The sequence below is a fragment of the Bombina bombina genome, chromosome 4 (genome assembly GCF_027579735.1).
Source record: "Bombina bombina isolate aBomBom1 chromosome 4, aBomBom1.pri, whole genome shotgun sequence".
Classification (NCBI taxonomy): Eukaryota; Metazoa; Chordata; class Amphibia; order Anura; family Bombinatoridae; genus Bombina; species Bombina bombina.
Window position 1 is genome coordinate 781,050,789 of NC_069502.1, and position 22,151 is coordinate 781,072,939.

At 41.3% G+C, this 22,151-nt stretch overlaps 1 protein-coding gene across 1 annotated transcript in view; it reads left to right on the forward strand.

Moving 5' to 3' along the window:
- The window catches only part of NUP133 (nucleoporin 133), a 750,179-nt gene that overhangs the window by 412,367 nt on the left and 315,661 nt on the right, over positions 1-22,151 (forward strand). The gene's annotated exons all lie outside the window — the stretch shown is intronic.

Here is a 22,151-nt window from a genome sequence, read left to right on the forward strand (position 1 = left end):
GATTTTCAGTTGGATTCTATTATCTCAACTGTTACTGGAGGGAAGGGAACTTTTTTACCAAAGGATAAAAAAAACTAAGGTAAATTTAGGTCTAATAATCATTTTCGTTCCTTTCCTCACAACAAGGAACAAAAGCCTGATCCTTCATCCTCAGGAGCGGTATCAGTTTGGAAACCATTTCCAGTTTGGAATATATCCAAGCCTTATAGAAACCTGTAGCCAGCTCCTAAATACCCATGAAGGTGCGGCCCTCATTCCAGCTCAGCTGGTATGGGGCAGTTTACGTTTTCTTTTAAGGTACAGAATTGGCTTCAAGTTAAGGCCTCCTGCAAAGAGATTTTTTTCTTTCCCGTGTCCCAGTAAACACAGCAAAGGCTCAGCATTTCTGAAATGTGTTTCAGATCTAGAGTTGGCTGGAGTAATTATGCCAGTTCCAGTTCTGGAACAGGGGCTGGGGTTTTATTCTATCTCTTCATTGTACCAAAGAAGGTCAATTCCTTCAGACCAGTTCCGGATCTATCTATATTGAATCGTTATGTAAGGATACCAACATTCAAGATGGTAACTGTAGGACTATCCTGCCTTTTGTTTAGCAAGGGCATTATATGTCTACAATAGATTTACAGGATGCATATCTGCATATTCCGATTCATCCAGATCACTTTTAGTTTCTGAGATTCTCTTTTTAGACAAGCATTACCAGTTTTGTGGCTCTACCGTTTGGCCTAGCGTCAGCTCCAAGAATTTTTTTCAAAGGTTCTCGGTGCCCTTCTGTCTGTAATCAGAGAACAGGGTTTCCTTTTTTGGACGATATCTTGGTACTTGCTCAGTCTTCACATTTTCGCAGAATCTCATACGAATCGACTTGTGTTGTTTCTTCAAGATCATGGTTGGAGGATCAATTTACCAATCAGTTCATTGTTTCCTCAGACAAGGGTAACCTTTTTAGGTTTCCAGATAGATTCAGTGTCTATGACTCTGTCCTTGTCAGATAAGAGAAGTTTAACATTGATATCAGCTTGTCAAAACCTTCAGTCACAATCATTCCCTTTGGTAGCCTTATGCATGGGAAATTTTAGGTTTTAGGACTGCCGCATCAGATGCGATCTCCTTTGCTCATTTTCACATGCGACCTCTTCAGCTCTGTATGCTGAACCAGTGGTGCAGGGATTACACAAAGATATCTCAATTAATATCTTTAAACCGATTATACGACACTCTCTGACATGGTGGACAGTTCACCATCGTTTAGTTTAGGGGGCTTCTTTGTTCTTCCGACCTGGACTATAATCTCAACAGATGCAAGTCTTACAGGTTGGGGAGCTGTGGTGGGGTCTCTGACGGCACAAGGGGTTTGGGAATCTCAGGAGGTGAGATTACCGTTCAATATTTTTGAACTCCGTGCAATTTTCAGAGCTCTTCAGTCTTGGCCTCTTCTGAGGAGAGAGTTGTTCATTTGTTTTCAGATAGACAATGTCACAGCTGTGGCATACATCAATCATCAAGGAGGGACTCACAGTCCTCTGGCTATGAAAGAAGTATCTCGAATTTTGGTTTGGGCGGAATCCAGCTCCTGTCTAATCTCTGCGGTTCATATCCCAGGTATAGACAATTGGGAAGCGGATTATCTCAGTCGCCAAACGTTGCATCCGGGCGAATGGTCTCTTCACCCAGAGGTATTTCTTCAGATTGTTCAAATGTGGGAACTCCCAGAAATAGATCTGATGGCTTCTCATCTAAACAAGAAACTTCCCTGGTATCTGTCCAGATCCTGGGATCCTCGGGCGGGGGCAGTGGATGCATTATCACTTCCTTGGAAGTATCATCCTGCCTATATCTTTCCGCCTCTAGTTCTTCTTCCAAGAGTATTCTCCAAGATTCTAAGGAATGCTCGTTTGTCCTGCTGGTAGCTCCAGCATGGCCTCACAGGTTTTGGTATGCGGATCTTGTCCGGATGGCCTCTTGCCAGCTGTGGACTCTTCCGTTAAGACCAGACTTTCGCAAGGTCCTTTTTTTCCATCAGGATCTCAAATCCTTAAATTTTAAGGTATAGAGTTTGAACGCTTGATTCTTGGTCAAAGAAGGTTTCTCTGACTCTTTGTTTAATACTATGTGACAGGCTCGTAAATCTGTATCTAGTGAGATATATTATAGAGTCTGGAAGACTTATATTTCTTAGTGTCTCTTTCATCATTTTTTCTTGGCATTCTTTTTGAATACCGAGAATTTTTCAGTTTCTTCAGGATGGTTTAGATAAAGGTTTGTCCGCAAGTTCCTTGAAAGGACAAATCTTTGCTCTTTCTGTTCTTTTTTCACTGAAGGATTGCTAATCTTCCTGATATTTCATTGTTTTGTACAAGCTTTGGTTCGTATAAAACCTGTCATTAAGTCAATTTCTCCTCCTTGGAGTTTGAATTTGGTTCTGGGGGCTTTTCAAGCTCCTCCTTTTGAACCCATGCATTCTTTGGTCGTTATATTACTTTCTTGGAAAGTTTTGTTTCTTTTGGCCATCTCTTCTGCCAGAAGAGTCTCTGAATTATCTGCTCTTTCTTGTGAGTCTCCTTTTCTGATTTTTCATCAGGATGAGGCGGTGCTGCGAACTTCTTTTGAATTTTTTACCTAAGGTTGTGAATTATAACAGCCTTAGTAGAGAAATTGTGGTTCCTTCATTATGTCCTAATCCTATGAATTCTAGGAGAAATCATTGCATTCTTTGGATGCTGTTAGAGCTTTGTATTATTTGTCATCTTTTCCGGTTCTAGAAAAGGTCAGAAAGCTTCTGCCATTTCTTTGGCATCTTGGTTGAAATCTTTATTTCATCATGCTTATGTCGAGTCGGGTAAAACTCCGCCTCTAAGGATTACAGTTCATTCTACTCGTTCAGTTTCTACTTCCTGGGCGTTTAGGAATGAAGCTTCGATTGATCAGATTTGCAAAGCAGCAACTTGGTCCTCTTTGCATACTTTTTCTAAATTCTACCATTTTGATGTGTTTTCTTCTTCTGAAGCAGTTTTTGGTAGAAAAGTACTTCTGGCAGTGGTTTCAGTTTGAATCTTCTGCTTATGTTTTTCATTAAACTTTATTTTGGGTGTGGATTATTTTCAGCAGGAATTGGCTGTCTTTATTTTATCCCTCCCTCTCTAGTGACTCTTGTGTGGAAAGATCCACATCTTGGGTAGTCATTATCCCATACGTCACTAGCTCATGGACTCTTGCTAATTACATGAAAGAAAACATAATTTATGTAAGAACTTACCTGATAAATTCATTTCTTTCATATTAGCAAGAGTCCATGAGGCCCACCCTTTTTTGTGGTGGTTATGATTTTTTTGTATAAAGCACAATTATTCCAATTCCTTATTTTATATGCTTTCGCACTTTTTTCTTATCACCCCACTTCTTGGCTATTCGTTAAACTGAATTGTGGGTGTGGTGAGGGGTGTATTTATAGGCATTTTAAGGTTTGGGAAACTTTGCCCCTCCTGGTAGGAATGTATATCCCATACGTCACTAGCTCATGGACTCTTGCTAATATGAAAGAAATGAATTTATCAGGTAAGTTCTTACATAAATTATGTTATGTCTTCCAAGTCAACTTTGCTTTCCCTTTCTTTCCAGGGTAATAAATTATTTGGTTCACAGTTGGATTCTATTATTTCAACTGTTACTGGGGGGAAAGGAACTTTTTTACCAAAGGATAAAAAAATCTAAAGGTAAATTTAGGTCTACTAATCGTTTTCGTTCCTTTCGTCACAATAAGGAACAAAACCCTGATCCTTTCCCTACAGGAGCGGTATCGGTTTGGAAACCATCTCCAGTCTGGAATAAATCCAAGCCTTTTAGAAAGCCAAAGCCAGCTCCCAAGTCAACATGAAGGTGCGGCCCTCATTCCAGCCCAGCTGGTAGGGGGCAGATTACGATTTTTCAAAGAAATTTGGATCAATTCGATTCACAATCTTTGGATTCAGAACATTGTTTCACAAAGGTACAGAATAGGCTTCAAGATAAGGCCTCCTGCAAGAAGATTTTTTCTTTCCCGTGTCCCAGTAAATCCAGTGAAGGCTCAAGCATTTCTGAAATGTGTTTCAGATATAGAGTTGGCTGGAGTAATTATGCCAGTTCCAGTTCTGGAACAGGGGCTGGGGTTTTATTCAAATCTCTTCATTGTACCAAAGAAGGAGAATTCCTTCAGACCAGTTCTGGATTTAAAAATATTGAATCATTATGTAAGGATACCAACATTCAAAATGGTAACTATAAGGACTATTCTGCCTTTTGTTCAGCAAGGGCATTATATGTCCACAATAGATTTACAGGATGCATATCTGCATATTCCGATTCATCCAGATCACTATCAGTTTCTGAGATTCTCTTTCCTAGACAAGCATTACCAGTTTGTGGCTCTGCCGTTTAGCCTAGCAACAGCTCCAAGGATTTTTACAAAGGTTCTCGGTGCCCTTCTGTCTGTAATCAGAGAACAGGGTATTGTGGTATTTCCTTATTTGGACGATATCTTGGCACTTGCTCAGTCTTCACATTTAGCAGAATCTCATACGAATCGACTTGTATTGTTTCTTCGAGAACATGGTTGGAGGATCAATTTACCAAAAAGTTCATTGATTCCTCTGACAAGGGTAACCTTTTTAGGTTTCCAGGTAGATTCAGTGTCCATGACTCTGTCTCTGACAGACAAGAGACGTCTAAAATTGGTTTCAGCTTGTCAAAACCTTCAGTCTCAATCATTCCTTTCGGTAGCCTTATGCATGGAAATTCTAGGTCTTATGACTGCTGCATCGGACGCGATCCCCTTTGCTCGTTATCACATGCGACCTCTTCAGCTCTGTATGCTGAACCAGTGGTGCAGGGATTATACAAAGATATCTCAATTAATATCTTTAAAACCGATTGTACGACACTCTCTGACGTGGTGGACAGACCACCATCGTTTAGTTCAGGGGGCTTCTTTTGTTCTTCCGACCTGGACTGTGATTTCAACAGATGCAAGTCTTACAGGTTGGGGAGCTGTTTGGGGGTCTCTGACAGCACAAGGGGTTTGGGAATCTCAGGAGGTGAGATTACCAATCAACATTTTTGAACTCCGTGCAATTTTCAGAGCTCTTCAGTCATGGCCTCTTCTAAAGAGAGAGTCGTTCATTTGTTTTCAGACGGACAATGTCACAACCGTGGCATATGTCAATCATCAAGGAGGGACTCACAGTCCTCTGGCTATGAAAGAAGTATCTCGAATACTGGTATGGGCGGAATCCAGCTCCTGTCTAATTTCTGCGGTCCATATCCAAGGTATAGACAATTGGGAAGAGGATTATCTCAGTCGCCAAACGTTACATCCGGGCGAATGGTCTCTTCACCCAGAGGTATTTCTTCAGATTGTTCAAATGTGGGAACTTCCAGAAATAGATCTGATGGCTTCTCATCTAAACAAGAAACTTCCCAGGTATCTGTCCAGATCCAGGGATCCTCAGGCGGAGGCAGTAGATGCATTGTCACTTCCTTGGAAGTATCATCCTGCCTATATCTTTCCGCCTCTAGTTCTTCTTCCAAGAGTGATTTCCAAGATTCTAAAGGATTGCTCCTTTGTTCTGCTGGTGGCTTCAGCATGGCCTCACAGGTTTTGGTATGCAGATCTTGTCCGGATGGCCACTTGCCAACCGTGGATTCTTCCGTTAAGACTAGACCTTCTATTGCAAGGTCCTTTTTTCCATCAGGATCTCAAATCCTTAAATTTGAAGGTATGGAGATTGAACGCTTGATTCTCTGACTCTGTGATTAATACTATGTTACAGGCTCGTAAATCTGTATCTAGGAAGATATATTATCGAGTCTGGAAGATTTACATTTCTTGGTGTTTTTCTCATCATTTTTCTTGGCATTCTTTTAGAATTCCTAGAATTTTACAGTTTCTTCAGGATGGTTTGGATAAAGCTTTGTCTGCAAGTTCCTTGAAAGGACAAATCTCTGCTCTTTCTGTTCTTTTCCACAGAAAGATTGCTAGTCTTCCTGATATTCATTGTTTTGTACAAGCTTTGGTTCGTATAAAACCTGTCATTAAGTCAATTTCTCCTCCTTGGAGTTTGAATTTGGTTCTGGGGGCTCTTCAAGCTCCTCCGTTTGAACCTATGCATTCGCTGGACATTAATTACTTTCTTGGAAAGTTTTGTTTCTTTTGGCCATCTCTTCTGCTAGAAGAGTTTCTGAATTATCTGCTCTTTCTTGTGAGTCTCCTTTTCTGATTTTTCATCAGGATAAGGCATTGTTGCGAACTTCTTTTAAATTTTTACCTAAGGTTGTGAATTCTAACAACATTAGTAGAGAAATTGTGGTTCCTTCATTGTGTCCTAATCCTAAGAATTCTAAGGAAAGATCGTTGCATTCTTTGGATGTAGTTAGAGCTTTGAAATATTATGTTGAAGCTACTAAAAATTTCCGAAAGACTTCTAGTCTATTTGTTATCTTTTCCGGTTCTAGGAAAGGTCAGAAGGCCTCTGCCATTTCTTTGGCGTCTTGGTTAAAGTCTTTGATTCATCATGCTTATGTCGAGTCGGGTAAAACTCCGCCTCAAAGGATTACAGCTCATTCTACTAGGTCAGTTTCTACTTCCTGGGCGTTTTGGAATGAAGCTTCGGTTGATCAGATTTGCAAAGCAGCAACTTGGTCTTCTTTGCATACTTTTACTAAATTCTACATTTTGATGCGTTTTCTTCTTCTGAAGCAGTTTTTGGTAGAAAAGTACTTCAGGCAGCTGTTTCAGTTTGATTCTTCTGCTTATAATTTCAGTTTTTTTTCATTATAAGATTTAAACTTTGTTTTGGGTGTGGATTTTTTTCAGCGGAATTGGCTGTCTTTATTTTATCCCTCCCTCTCTACTGACTCTTGCGTGGAAGATCCACATCTTGGGTATTCATTATCCCATACGTCACTAGCTCATGGACTCTTGCTAATTACATGAAAGAAAACATAATTTATGTAAGAACTTGCCTGATAAATTCATTTCTTTCATATTAGCAAGAGTCCATGAGGCCCACCCTTTTTTGTGGTGGTTATGATTTTTTTGTATAAAGCACAATTATTCCAATTCCTTATTTTTTTATGCTTTCGCACTTTTTTCTTATCACCCCACTTCTTGGCTATGCGTTAAACTGATTTGTGGGTGTGGTGAGGGGTGTATTTATAGGCATTTTGAGGTTTGGGAAACTTTGCCCCTCCTGGTAGGAATGTATATCCCATACGTCACTAGCTCATGGACTTGCTAATATGAAAGAAATGAATTTATCAGGTAAGTTCTTACATAAATTGTTTTTCTCCTAACCGTCGGTCGAATGACTGTGGGGGGCGGAGCCTGAGGGGAGCTATATGGACAGCTTTGCTGTGTGCTCTCTTTGCCACTTCCTGTAGGGATTGAGAATATCCCACAAGTAAGGATGAATCCATGGACTGGATAATAAATTATGTTTTTTTCTGAGGAGACTTGGTGTATCAGAACTGGCTGGCATTATTTCCCTGTATGGGAATGGGGTAAGCAGTAAAACCTATTTTAATAGGAGGAGTGTTACTGGAGTCCCTATTTTATATTTATCATTAGTTGATATTTGGGCATTATGTGACATGGGAGACAATATAAAAACGATGTTTTATGTTTTTTATTTTTGGCACTTAAAACTTATTGGTTTTATACTTGAGGGTTATATTGTGTGTGTATTTTTACTTTAGTGCAAAACTGCATTTCCATGCGGTGTTGTTTGGGCCTACTCCAACTTTTGACCTTTAGGGGCGGAGCCTATTTCGGCGCAATTTCTTCAGGCTTAGCAGCAGCAAACAGTGACTCGGTGGCTCCTGGACTGTGTAGCTGGTCTGAAGGGTTGGAAACTTTGTTCGAAGTACCCTGGGGGCAGGTAGGCGCCACAGCGAGGTTGCAGAGTGTATTTGTATCTATCTTTTGACTACATGTTGATTTAAGTACTTCTAAAGCCTTATTTCTGCCCTTGCTTCTGGGTGCAGTAATTTTTGGATTAACCAACAATATGAAGTTAAATTTGGGAATAATTTAATGTTTTTTTTGTGCATTTTGGAAAAAAATTTCACTTTTTCTTTTCTTAAAGGCACAGTACACGTTTTTTCTAATGTTTATTTTATGCTATAAATAAGTGTTTAAACGACTTTTGTGGTATTACTAGTCTGTTCAACATGTCTGACATTGAGGTTTCTCATTGTTCTATGTGTTTAGAAGCTATTGTGCAACCCCCTCTAACATTGTGTAACTTTTGTACTGAAAGGGCTTTACAGTGTAAGAAGCATATTTTAAACAAAGTAAGTGTGCATAGGGATGATTCTCAGTCTGAAGAGAATCAGGATAGGCCATCCAATTCTCCCCAAGTGTGTCAACCTTTTATGCCCACACAAGCGACGCCTCGTACTTCTAGTGCGTCTAATTCCTTTACTCTGCAGGAAATGGCTGCAGTTATGTCAACTACACTTACAGAGGTATTGTCTAAATTACCAGTGTTGCAGGGTAAACGCAGTAGGTCAAGTATTAATGTAAATAACTGAATTATCTGATGCTTTATTAGCTATTTCCGATGTTCCCTCACAGTGCTCTGAGTTGGGGATCAGGGAATTACTGTCTGAGGGTGAAATTTCTGATTCAGGGAATGTTTTGCCTCAGACAGATTCGGATGCTATGTCCTTTAAATTTAATCTTGAACATCTCCGCCTGTTGCATAGGAAGGTTTTAGCGACTCTGGATGATTGTGATCCTATTGTGATTCCTCCAGAGAAATTGTGTAATGATGGATAAATATTTGGAAGTTCCTACTTACACTGATGTTTTTCCGGTTCCTAAGAGAATTTCGGAAATTATTAGTAAGGAATGGGATAGACCAGGTATACCGTTTTCTCCCTCTCCTAATTTTAAGAAAATGTTTCCTATATCAGATACCATTCGGAACTTATGACAAACGGTCCCTAAGGTAGAGGGAGCTATATCTTCCCTAGCTAAGCATACTACTATACCCTTTGAGGATAGTTGTGCTTTCAAGGATCCTATGGATAAGAAATTAGAGGGTCTACTAAAGAAATTATTTGTTAATCAGGGATTTATTTTACAACCTATGGTTTGCATTGTTCCAGTAACTACTGCAGCAGCTTTTTGGTTTGAGGCTCTAGAAGAGTCTCTTAAGGTTGAGACTCCATTAGATGGCATTCTAGATAGAATTAAGGCTCTTAAGCTAGCTAATTCTTTTATTACTGATGCCGCTTTTCAAATTGCTAAATTAGTGGCAAAAAATGCAGGATTTGCTATTTTAGCACGTAGAGCATTGTGGATCAAATCTTGGTCTGCTGATGTGTCATCAAAACATAAGTTTTTAGCTATTCCCTTTAAAGGTAAGAGCCTTTTTGGGCCAGAATTGAAGGAGATCATTTCTAATATTACAGGAGGTAAGGGGGCCATGCCCTACCTCAGGATAGGTCGGTTAAAATGAGGGGTAAACAGAATAATTTTCGTTCCTTTCGGAACTTTAAAGGAGGACCCCCCGCTTCTTCTTCCACTAAGCAGAATGAAGGGGTGGCCCACAATCCGGGACCGGATCTAGTAGGGGGCAGACTTTCTTTCTTTTCTCAGGCTTGGGCAAGAGATGTTCAGGATTCCTTGGCACTAGAAATAGTGACCCACGGTTATCAATTGGAATTCAAGGATTTTCTCCCAAGAGGGAGATTTCATCTTTCAAAATTATCTGCAAACCAGACAAAGAGAGAGGCGTTCTTACGCTGTGTAAAATACCTTTTTAGTATGGGAGTAATCTGTCCTGTTTCAAAATTGGGACAGGGGTTTTACTCAAACCTATTTGTTATCCCCAAAAAAGAGGGAACGTTCAGACCCATTTTGGACCTCAAGTGTCTAAACAAATTTCTAAGAGTTCCATCATTCAAGATGGAAACAATTCGAACGATTTTGCCAATAATCCAGGAGGGTCAATATATGACTACCGTGGATTTGAAGGATGCTTACCTTCATATTCCAATCCACAAAGATCATCAATTTCTAAGGCTTGCCTTCTTGGACAAACATTATCAGTTTGTGGCTCTTTCGGGTTGGCCACAGCACCCAGAATCTTCACAAAGGATCTAGGGTCTCTTTTGGCGGTTCTCAGACCGCAAGGGATAGCGGTGACACCTTATCTGGACGATATTCTGATTCAAGCGTCAACATATCATCTGACAAAATCTCACACGGACACAGTGTTGTCTTTTCTGAGAACTCACGGTTGGAAGGTGAAAATAGAGAAGAGTTCACTTGTTCCACAGACAAGGGTTCCTTTCTTGGGAACTTTAATAGACTCTGTAGCCATGAAAGTATTTCTGACTGAGGTCAGAAAATCAAAGATTTTGAATACTTGCTGAGCACTTCTGTCCATTCCTCTGCCATCAGTGGCTCAGTGTATGACATCGTTCCGTTTGCTCGCTTTCATCTCAGACCACTGCAACTGTGCATGCTCGGTCAGTGGAATGGGGATTTTGCGGATTTATCTCCAAAGATAATTCTGGATCAAGAGACCAGAAACTCTCTTCTTTGGTGGTTATCGCCAGATCATCTGTCCCAAGGGACTGATTTCCGCAGACCCTCGTGGGTGATAGTGACAACAGATGCCAGCCTTCTGGGCTGGGGTGCAGTTTGGAACTCCCTGAAGACTCAGGGTGTTTGGACTCAGGTGGAGTCTCTACTTCCAATAAATATTCTGGAACTGAGAGCAATATTCAATGCGCTTCAGGCGTGGCCTCAGTTGGCTTCGGCCAAATTAATCAGATTCCAGTCGGACAACATAACGACTGTGGCATATGTCAATCAGGGGGGAATAAGGAGTTCCTTAGCGGTGATAGAAGTATCCAAGATAATCAGTTGGGCAGAGGCTTAATCTTGTCATCTGTCAGCGATCTACATCCCAGGGGTAGAGAACTGGGAAGCAGATTTTCTAAGTCGACAGACTTTTCATCCGGGGGGATGGGAACTTCTCCCAGAGGTATTTGCCTCATTGATTCTCAGATGGGGCAGACCGGAATTGGATTTGATGGCATCTCGTCAGAATGCCAAGCTTCCAAGATACGGATCCCGGTCAAGGGATCCTCAGGCCGGACTGATTGATGCCTTGGCAGTACCTTGGTTGTTCAGCCTAGCTTATGTGTTTCCGCCGTTTCCTCTCCTCCCACGCGTGATTGCTCGAATCAAACAGAAGAGAGCTTCAGTGATCCTGATAGCGCCTGCGTGGCCATGCAGGACTTGGTATGCGTATCTAGTGGACATGTCCTCTCTGCCACCGTGGAAACTTCTGTTGAGACAGGACCTTCTCATTCAAGGTCCTTTCCAACATCAAAATCTAATTTCTCTGCAATTGACTGCTTGGAGATTGAACGCTTGATTTTATCGAAGCGAGGATTCTCTGATTCAGTTATCAATACTTAGCTAGAAAGCCTGTCACTAGGAAGATCTATCATAAGATATGGCGTAAATATCTTTATTGGTGTGAATCCAAGGGTTACTCATGGAGTAAAGTTAGGATTCCTAGGATTTTGTCTTTTCTCCAAGAAGGATTGGAGAAAGGGTTATCAGCAAGTTCCTTAAAGGGACAATTTTCAGCTTTGTCAATTCTGTTTCACAAACGTTTGGCAAATGTATCCGATGTTCAGTCTTTTTGTCAGGCTCTATCTAGAATTAAGCCTGTATTTAGACCTATTACTCCTCCCTGGAGTTTGAATTTAGTTCTTCTAGTTCTGCAAGGGGTTCCGTTTGAACCTATGCATTCCATAGATATTTAACTATTAAACTTTTTTTCTTGGAAAGTTCTGTTTTTGGTTGCTATTTCTACTGCTCGAAGAGTTTCTGAGCTTTCAGCAATACAGTGTAATTTGCCTTATCTCATATTTCATTCTGATAAGTTTGTTTTACGTACCAAAACTGGGTTCCTTTCTAAGGTTGTTTCGAATAAGAATATTAATCAGGAAATTGCTGTTCCTTCCTTGTGTCCTAATCCTTCTTCTAAGAAGGAGTGTCTGTTACATAACTTGAATGTGGTCCGTGCCTTAAAGTTTTACTTACAGGCAACTAAGGATTTCCGTCAATCATCTTCATTATTCATTGTTAATTCTGGAAAGCGTAGGTGTCAGAAAGCTTTGGCTACCTCTTTCTTTTTGGCTGAGAAGTATCATCCGCCTGGCATATGAGACTGCTGGACAGCAGCCTCCTGAAAGAATTACGGCTCATTCTACTAGGACTGTGGCTTCTACATTGGCTTTTAAAAACGATGCATCTGTGGAACAGATTTGTAAGGCTGCAACTTGGTTGTCCCTTCACACTTTTTCCAAATTTTACAAATTTTATACTTTTGCTTCTTCTGAGGCTATCTTTGTGAGAAAGGTTCTTCAAGCAGTGGTGCCTTCCATTTAGGTTCCTGTCTTGTCCCTCCCTTTCATCAGTGTCCTATTGCTTTGGTATTGATTTCCCACAAGTAAGGATGAAATCCGTGGACTCGTCATATCTTTGTAAAAGAAACAAAATGTATGCTTACCTGATAAATTTCTTTCTTTTGCGATGTACCGAGTCCACAGTTTCATCCTTACTTGTGGGATATTATCCTTCCTAACAGAAAGTGGCAAAGAGAGCACCACAGCAGAGCTGTCTATATAGCTCCCCCCTTAACTCCACCCCCCAGTCATTCGACCGAAGGCCTAGGAAGAAAAAGGAGAAACTATAAGGTGCAGAGATGTCTGAAGTTTTCAATAAAAATACTATCTGTCTTGAATAGACAGGGCGGGCTGTGGACTCGGTACATCGCAAAAGAAAGAAATTTATCAGGTAAGCATAAATTTTGTTTTCTTTTGCAAGATGTACCGAGTCCACGGTTTCATCCTTACTTGTGGGATACCAATACCAAAGCTTTAGGACACGGATGAAGGGAGGGACAAGACAGGAGCCTAAACGGAAGGCACCACTGCTTGCAAAACCTTTCTCCCAAAAATAGCCTCCGAAGAAGCAAAAGTATCAAATTTGGAAAAGGTATGAAGCGAAGACCAAGTCAAAGCCTTACAAATCTGTTCAACAGAAGCATCATTTTTTAAAAGCCCATGTGGAAGCCACCGCTCTAGTAGAGTGAGCAGTAATTCTTTCAGGAGGCTGCTGTCAAGCAGTCTCATAAGGCAAACGGATTATGCTTTTCAGCCAAAAGGAAAGAGAGGTAGCCGTAGCCTTTTGACCCCTACTTTTCTAGAATAGACAACAAACAAAGAAGATGTTTGATGAAAATCTTTGGTTGCCTGCAAATAGAACTTCAAAGCACGAACCACGTCCATGTTGTGCAATAAACGTTCCTTCTTAGAAGAAGGATTAGGACACAGAGAAGGAACAACAATCTCCTTATTGATATTCTTGTTAATAACAACCTTAGGGAGGAACCCAGGTTTGGTACGCAAAACCACCTTATCAGCATGGAAAACAAGATAAGGCGAGTCATATTGTAATGCAGATAATTTAGAAACCCTTCAAGCTGAAGAGATAGCAACTAGAAACAGAACTTTCCAAGATAGAAGCTTAATATCTATGGAATGCATGGGTTCAAATGGAACCCCCTGAAGAACTTTAAGAACGAAATTTAGACTCCATGGCGGAGTTCCAGTTTTAAACACAGGCTTGATTCTAACTAAAGCCTGACAAAAAGCCCGAACGTCTGGGACATCTGCCAGACGCTTGTGCAATAGAATAGACAAAGCAGATATCTGTCCTTTTAAGGAACTAGCTTACAATCCTTTCTCCAATCCCTCTTGAAGAAAGGACAAAATCCTAGGAATCCTGATCTTACTTCATGAGTAGCCTTTGGATTCGCACCAAAAAATATATTTACGCCATATCTTATGATAGATTTTCCTGGTGACAGGCTTTCGAGCCTGAATCAAGGTATCTATGACCGACTCAGAGAATCCCCGCTTTGATAAAATCAAGCGTTCAATCTCCAAGCAGTCAGTTGCAGAGAAATTAGATTTGGATGCTTGAACGGACCTTAAATCAGAAGGTCCTGTCTTAGTGGCAGAGATGACATGTCCACCAGGTCTGCATACCAAGTCCTGCGTATCCACACAGGTGCTATTAAAATCACCGAAGCTCTCTCCTGTTTGATTCTGGCAATCAAACGAGGAAGGTGAGGAAATAGTGGAAACACATAAGCCAGGTTGAGCGACCAGGGTACTGCTAGAGCATCTATCAGTACTGCCTGAGGATCCCTGGACCTGGATCCGTCCGCCATCAGATCCAATTCTGGTGTGCCCCATAGCTGAACCAGTTGAGCAAACACCTCCGGATGAGCTCCCACTCCCCCAGGTGAAAAATCTGCCTCCCAGTTCTCTACCCCTGGGATATAGATCGCTGATAGATGGCAAGAGGGGGAGTCTCTGCCCATCGGATTATCCTGAAAACTTCTATCATCGCTAAGGAACTCCTTGTTCCCCCCTGATGATTGATATAAGCTACAGTCGTGATGTTGTCCGACTGAAATATGATGAATCCGGCTGAAGCCAGCTGAGGCCACGCCTGAAGAGCATTGAATATCGCTCTTAATTCCAGAATATTTATCTGTAGGAGGGCCTCCTCCTGAGTCCACAAACTCTGTGCTTTCAGGGAATTCCAGACTGCACCCCAGCCCAGTAGGCTGGCGTCCGTCGTCACTATAACCCACGCTGGCCTGCGGAAACACATTCCCCGGGACAGGTGATCCTGTGACAACCACCAAAGAAGAAAGTCTCTGGTCTCTAGATCCAGATTTATCTGAGGAGATAAATCTGCATAATCCCCATTCCACTGTCTGAGCATGCATAGTTGCAGTGGTCTGAGATGTAAGCGAGCATATGGAACTACGTCCATTGCCGCTACCATTAAACCGATTACCTCCATACACTGAGCCACTGACGGCCGAGGAATGGAATGAAGAGCTCGGCAGGTGGTCAAAATTTTTGATTTCCTGTCCTCCGTCAGAAATATTTTCATGGCTACCGAGTCTATCAGCGTCCCTAGAAATTAAACTCTTGTGAGAGGGGAGAGAGAACTCTTTTTGACATTCACCTTTCACCCATGAGATCTTAGAAAGGCCAACACTAAGTCCATGTGAAACTTGGCTAGTTGGAAAGTCGACGCTTGAATTAGGATGTCTAGATAAGGCGCCATTGCTATGCCCCGCGGCCTTAGGACCGCCAGAAGGGACCCTAGCACCTTTGTGAAGATTCTTGGCATCGTGGCCAACCCGAAGGGAAGAGCCATAAACTGGTAATGCTTGTCCAGAAAGGAAAACCTGAGGAACTGGTGATGATCTTTGTGGATAGGAATGTGTAGATACGCATCCTTTAAATCCACGGTGGTCATATATTGACCCTCCTGGATCATTGGTAAAATAGTCCGAATGGTCTCCATCTTGAAGGATGGAACTTTTAGGAATTGGTTTAGGATCTTGAGATCTAGAATTGATCTGAAGGTTCCCTCTTTTTTGGGAACCACAAACAGATTGGAGTAGAACACTTGTCCCTGTTCTGCTTTCGGAACTGGGCAGATCACTCCCATGGTAAAAAGGTCTTCTACACAGCGTAAGAACGCCTCTCTTTTTGTCTGGTTTACAGACAATTGAGAAAGATGGAATCTCCCCCTTGGAGGAGAATCTTTGAAATCTAGAAGATACCCCTGGGTTACAATTTCTACGGCCCAGGAGTCCTGAACGTCTCTTGCCCAGGCCTGAGCAAAGAAAGAGAGTTTGACCCCTACAAGATCCGGTCCCGGATCGGGGGCTACCCCTTCATGCTGTCTTGGTGGCAGCAGCAGGCTTCTTGGCTTGTTTACCCTTGTTCCAAGCCTGGTTAGGTCTCCAGACTGGCTTGGATTGAGCAAAGTTCCCCTCCTGCTTTGCAGCAGGGGAAGAGGAAGCGGGACCACCCTTGAAGTTTCAAAAGGAACGAAAATTATTTTGTTTGGTCCTTGTCTTATTTGACTTATCTTGAGGGAGGGCATGACCCTTCCCCCCCAGTGATGTCTGAAATGATCTCTTTCAGTGCAGGCCCGAATAGGGTCTTACCTTTGAAAGGGATGGTCAAAAGCTTAGATTTTGATGACACATCAGCCGACCATGACTTAAGCCATATTGCTCTACGCGCTTAAATGGCAAAACCTGAATTCTTTGCCGCTAACTTAGCGAGATGAAAAGCGGCGTCTGTAATGAAAGAATTAGCTATCTTAAGAGCCCTAATTCTGTCCAGAATATCATCTAGTGGGGTCTCCACCTAAAGAGCCTCTTCCAGAGCCTCAAACCAAAAGGTAGCTGCAGTGGTTACAGGAACAATGCACGCTATAGGCTGAAGAAGAAACCCCTGATGATTTTCTTTAGGAGACCCTCTAATTTTTTATCCATAGGATCTTTGAAAGCACACCTGTCTTCAATAGGTATAGTTGTACGCTTAGCCAGAGTAGAAATAGCTCCCTCCACTTTAGGGACCGTCTGCCATGAGTCCCGCATGGTGTCAGATATGGGAAACATCTTCTTAAAAACAGGAGGGGGAGCGAACGGAATACCTGGTCTATCCCACTCCTTAGTAACAATGTCCGAAATCCTCTTAGGGACCGAAAGAACATCAGTGTAAACAGGAACCTCTAAATATTTGTCCATTTTACACAATTTCTCTGGAACTACAATAGGTCACAATCATCCAGAGTCGCTAAAACCTCCCTGAGCAATAAACAGAGGTGTTCTAGCTTAAATTTAAATGCCGTCATATCTGAATCTGTCTGAGGGAATATTTTTCCTGAATCAGAAATCTCTCCCTCAGAGAGCAAATCTCTCATCCCTACCTCTGAACATTGTGAGGGAATATCGGATACGGCTACCAAAGCGTCAGAAGGCTCAGCATTCATTTTTAACCCAGAGCTACTGCGCTTCCCTTGCAACCCAGGCAGTTTAGAAAAAACCTCTGTGAGGGTAGTATTCATAACTGAGGCCATATCTTGCAAGTTCAAAGAATTAGACGCACTAGAGGTACTTGGCGTCACTTGTGCGGGCGTTAACGGTTGTGACACTTGGGGAGAACTAGATGGCAAAACCTGATTTCCTTCTGTCTGAGAATCATCCAGTGCCAAACTCTAAGTCAAAATATGCTGTTTGCAATTTATAGACATATAGGTACAAGTGGGACACATTCTAAGTGGGGGTTACACAATGACTTCTAAACAAATTGAACAATGAGTTTCTTCAGTATCAGACATGTTGAACAGGCTAGTAATGAGACAAGCAAGCTTGGAAAACACCTTATTTAATGAAAAAACAACAACAATTTTCAAAAACGGTACTGTGCCTTTAAGAGAAAAAAAGCATACACAAACTGCAAAACTGCTTAAAATTACTTTTAATTTTCTGAAGTTTTTGCAGTAGACACACTAAGTTATGGTAAGATTGCACCACAAGCAATTTAACATTTAACCCCCAAATAAGAAAACCGGATTGACAAAGTGCCAAAAACCGGTAAAAACTCCTGTCAGCACCTTGCCACAGCTCTGCTGTGGCGCCTACCTGCCCTTAGGGATTGATAATGTGGGGATAAAGCTTCGATTAGGCCCAAGAAGTTCCCCAAGACCCTCCGGTGTTGAAGCTTGCTGCTTGTCTATGGAAAACAACTGCGCAACTGAGGCGCAAAATTAGGCCCCGCCCACCGCACTCAATGTTACTAAGGCCTTTAGATAAACCTACCAAGCATTTTTTCAGCCATGTGGGTTATCAAAACCCCAAAAAAGCCAAGTGTACCCTCAATACAGTTGTCCCTTCAAATATTAAAAAACGATATTCCCATAACACACAAACGTTTGGTTATAAATCATTCAAACTGAGTGCCCATAAGTTAAGTCCTTTATGCAAGCTAGTAGAGCCCCTTCTAAGACTAGGATTACTGCTTACCCTCCCCCTTATGGGGATACTGTCAGCCTTTCTGAGTTATCACAGTCTCTACAGAAAAAATGACTGAACATACCTCATTGCTGTATAGCAAGAAACCGTTCCTCACACAGTTTTCCTGTACTCCTCAGCTTCTGTGGGAACAGCAGTGGACCTTAGTTACAAATGCTAAGATCATCATCCTCTAGGCAGAAATCTTCATCTATCTCCTGCCTGAGAGTAAATAGTACAACACCGGTACCATTTAAAAATAACAAACTCTTGCTTGAAGATAAAATAAAAACTAACAGTTTATCACCTCTTTCACTATACCCTTCCTGCTTAGAGCCGGCAAAGAGAATGACTGGGGGGTGGAGTTAAGGGGGGAGCTATATAGACAGCTCTGCTGTGGTGCTCTCTTTGCCACTTCCTGTTAGGAAGGATAATATCCCACAAGTAAGGATGAAATCCGTGGACTCGTCATATCGTAAAAGAAAGTAATTTATCAGGTAAGCATAAATTTAGTTTTTTATCTGTTAAAGACTCTTTACATGACACGCTTTTGCTCATCTCCCGGTGGTGCAATAGTTCTACATACCGACCGGGAGATAGATTTTGTCAACACAGTAGGGTGGTCATTGTGGAGTATCGCGCCCTGTTTCCCCTCTCTTTATGGATCATTTTGAGAGGGATCCAAGGAGATATGTTTTTACCATATTTGAGACGCAATTGTAGTCTATTTATTAGAAACACACACACTAAAGGCCCTTGCATAGTCTTTGTGTTCCGGTGGGACTCCGGTTTATAGTTCATACTACTCAGAGGGAGTTACTACTGAGGGTTTTTGATAAGCTTAGCAATATTTTATACGCTGTTTTGACCCTATTTACTGCAAATTCTTAATAAGGAAAAATGTTATCCTTTTAAATTTTTAAAGTGATAGCAACACATTTGCTTGTGTTGATTTTTATTTTATATACTTCTTCTAAAGTAACTATTCGAAGTCTGGTGACACCTGTCAATACTTTTCTACCTATATTGCTCTCCCACAGGCAGTGCTCTGCGGTTCCTTGCATAGGCATTGCTTTGATGTCCTTAGCAATGTCTAGTTACGGCAATATTGATATTAATATTGGTCTGGTTCTGCATGGCAGAAATACAATGCTCTTTTATAATTTAAAGAGACAGTACGATTTTTTTAAAAAAAACATAATTTATGTAAGAACTTACCTGATAAATTAATTTCTTTCATATTGGCAAGAGTCCATGAGCAAGTGACGTATGGGATAAACAATCCTACCAGGAGGGGCAAAGTTTCCCAAACCTCAAAATGCCTATAAATACACCCCTCACCACACCCACAATTCAGTTTTAACGAATAGCCAAGTAGTGGGGTGATAAAGAAAGGAGTAAAAAGCATCATAAAAAAGAATTTGGTAATAATTGTGCTTTATACAAAAAAATCATAACCACCATAAAAAGGGTGGGCCTCATGGACTCTTGACAATATGAAAGAAATTAATTTATCAGGTAAGTTCTTACATAAATTATGTTTTCTTTCATGTAATTGGCAAGAGTCCATGAGCTAGTGACGTATGGGATATCAATACCCAAGATGTGGAACTCCACGCAAGAGTCACTAGAGAGCGAGGGATAAAAATAAACAACCAAATGCTGAAAAATAATCCACAAACCAAAATGTTATTCTCATGAAGAAAAGAAAATCTTAAAACATCAGCAGAAGAATCAAACTGAAACAGTTGTCTGAAGAACTTTTCTACCAAATACTGCTTTAGAAGAAGCAAATACATCAAAATGGTAGAATTTAGTAAATGTATGCAAAGAGAACCAAGTCGCTGCTTTGCAAATCTGATCAACTGAAGATTCATTCTTAAAAGCCCACGAAGTGGAGACTGATCTAGTAGAATGAGCTGTAATTCTCTGAGGCGGGGCTTGACCCGACTCCAAATAAGCTTGATGAATCCAAAGCTTTAAACAAGAGGCCAAGGAAATAGCAGAGGCCTTCTGACCGTTCCTAGGACCAGTAAATATAACAAATAGACCAGAAGTCTATTCAACATATTTCAAAGCTCTCACCACATCCAAAGAATGTAAGGATCTTTCCAAAGAATTCTTAGGATTAGGACACAAGGAAGGGACAACAATTTCACTACTAATGTTGTTAGAATTCACAACCTTACGTAAAAATTCAAATTAAGTCCTCAAAACCGCCTTATCCTGATGAAAAATCAGAAAAGGAGATTCACAAGAGAGCAGATAGCTCAGAAACTCATCTAGCAGAAGAGATAGCCAAAAGGAACAACACTTTCCAAGAAAGTAGTTTAATATCCAAAGAATGCATAGGCTCAAAAGGAGGAGCCTGTAACGCCTTCAAAACCAAATTAAGACTCCAAGGAGGAGAAATTGACTTAATGACAGGCTTAATACTAACTAAAGCCTGTACAAAACAGTGAATATCAGGAAGATTAGCAATCTTTCTGTGAAATAAAACAGAGCAGAGATTTGTCCCTTCAAGGAACTTGCAGACAAACCCCTACCCAAACCATCCTGGAGAAACTGTACAATTCTAGGAATTCTAAAAGAATGCCAGGAGAATTTATGAGAAGAACACCATGAAATGTAAGTCTTCCAAACTCGATAATAAATCTTCCTAGAGACAGATTTACGAGCTTGTAACATAGTATTAATTACAGAGTCAGAGAAACCTCTATGACTTAGTACTAAGCGTTCAATTTTCATACCTTCAAATGTAATGATTTGAGATCCTGATGGAAAAACGGACCTTCAGACAGTAGGTCCGGCCTTAACGGAAGTGGCCAAGGTTGGCAACTGGACATTCGAACAAGAGCCACATACCAAAACCTGTGGGGCCATGCTAGAACCACCAGCAACACAAATGATTGTTCCATGATGATCTTGGAGATACTCTTGGAAGAAGAACTAGAGTAGGGAAGATATAAGCAGGTTGATAACACCAAGGAGGTGTCAGTGCATCTACTGCTTCCGCCATTAGAATCCCTGGACCTGGACAGGTATCTGGGAAGTTTCTTGTTTAGATGAGAAGCCATCAGATCTATTTCTGGAAGACCCCACATCTGAACAATCTGAGAAAACACATCCGGATGGAGAGACCACTCCCCTGGATGTAAAGTCTGGCGGTTGAGATAATCCTCCTCCCAATTGTCTACACCTGGGATATGAACCACAGAGATTAGACAGGAGCTGGATTCCGCCCAAACAAGTATCCGAGATACTTCTTTCATAGCTTGGGGACTGTGAGTCCCACCCTGATGATTGACATATGCCACCGTTGTGATATTGTCTGTCTGAAAAAAAATTAACGGTTCTCTCTTCAACAGAGGCCAAAACTGAAGAGCTCTGAGAATTGCAAGGAGTTCTAAAATATTGATTGGTAAGCTCGCCTCTTAAATTTCCAAACCCTTTGTGCTGTTAGAGATCCCCAGACAGCTCCCCAACCTGAGAGACTCGCATCTGTTGTGATCACAGTCCAGGTTGGCCGAACAGAAGAGGTCCCTTGAACTAAACGCTGGTAATTTAACCACCACGTCAGAGAGTGTCGAACATTGGGATTTAAGGATATTAATTATGATTTCTTTGTATAATTCCTGCACCATTGATTCAGCATGCAAAGCTGGAGAGGTCTCATGTGAAAATGAGCAAAAGGAATCGCGTCCGATGCTGCAGTCATGAGGCCTAAAACTTCCATGCACATAGCCACTGAAGGGAATGACTGAGACTGAAGGTGCCGACATGCTGCAACCAATTTTAAACGTCTCTTGTCTGATAGAGACAGAGTCATGGACACTGAATCTATCTGGAGACCTATAAAGGTGACCCTTGTTTGAGGAATAAAAAAACTATTTGGTAAATTGATACTCCAACCATGTTTTCGTGGAAACAACACTAGTTGATTCGTGTGAGATTCTGCAGAACGTAAAGCCTGAGCTAGTACCAAGATATCGTCCAAATAAGGAAACACCGCAATACGCTGTTCTCTGATTACAGAGAGTAGGGCACCTAGAACCTTTGATAAGATTCTTGGAAATGTTGCTAGGCCAAATGGAAGAGCAACAAATTGGTAATGCTTGTCTAGAAAAGACACAGGAAATAGCTATTTCGATAGAAATAACTCAATAGGGGGCGCTCTAAAGCAAT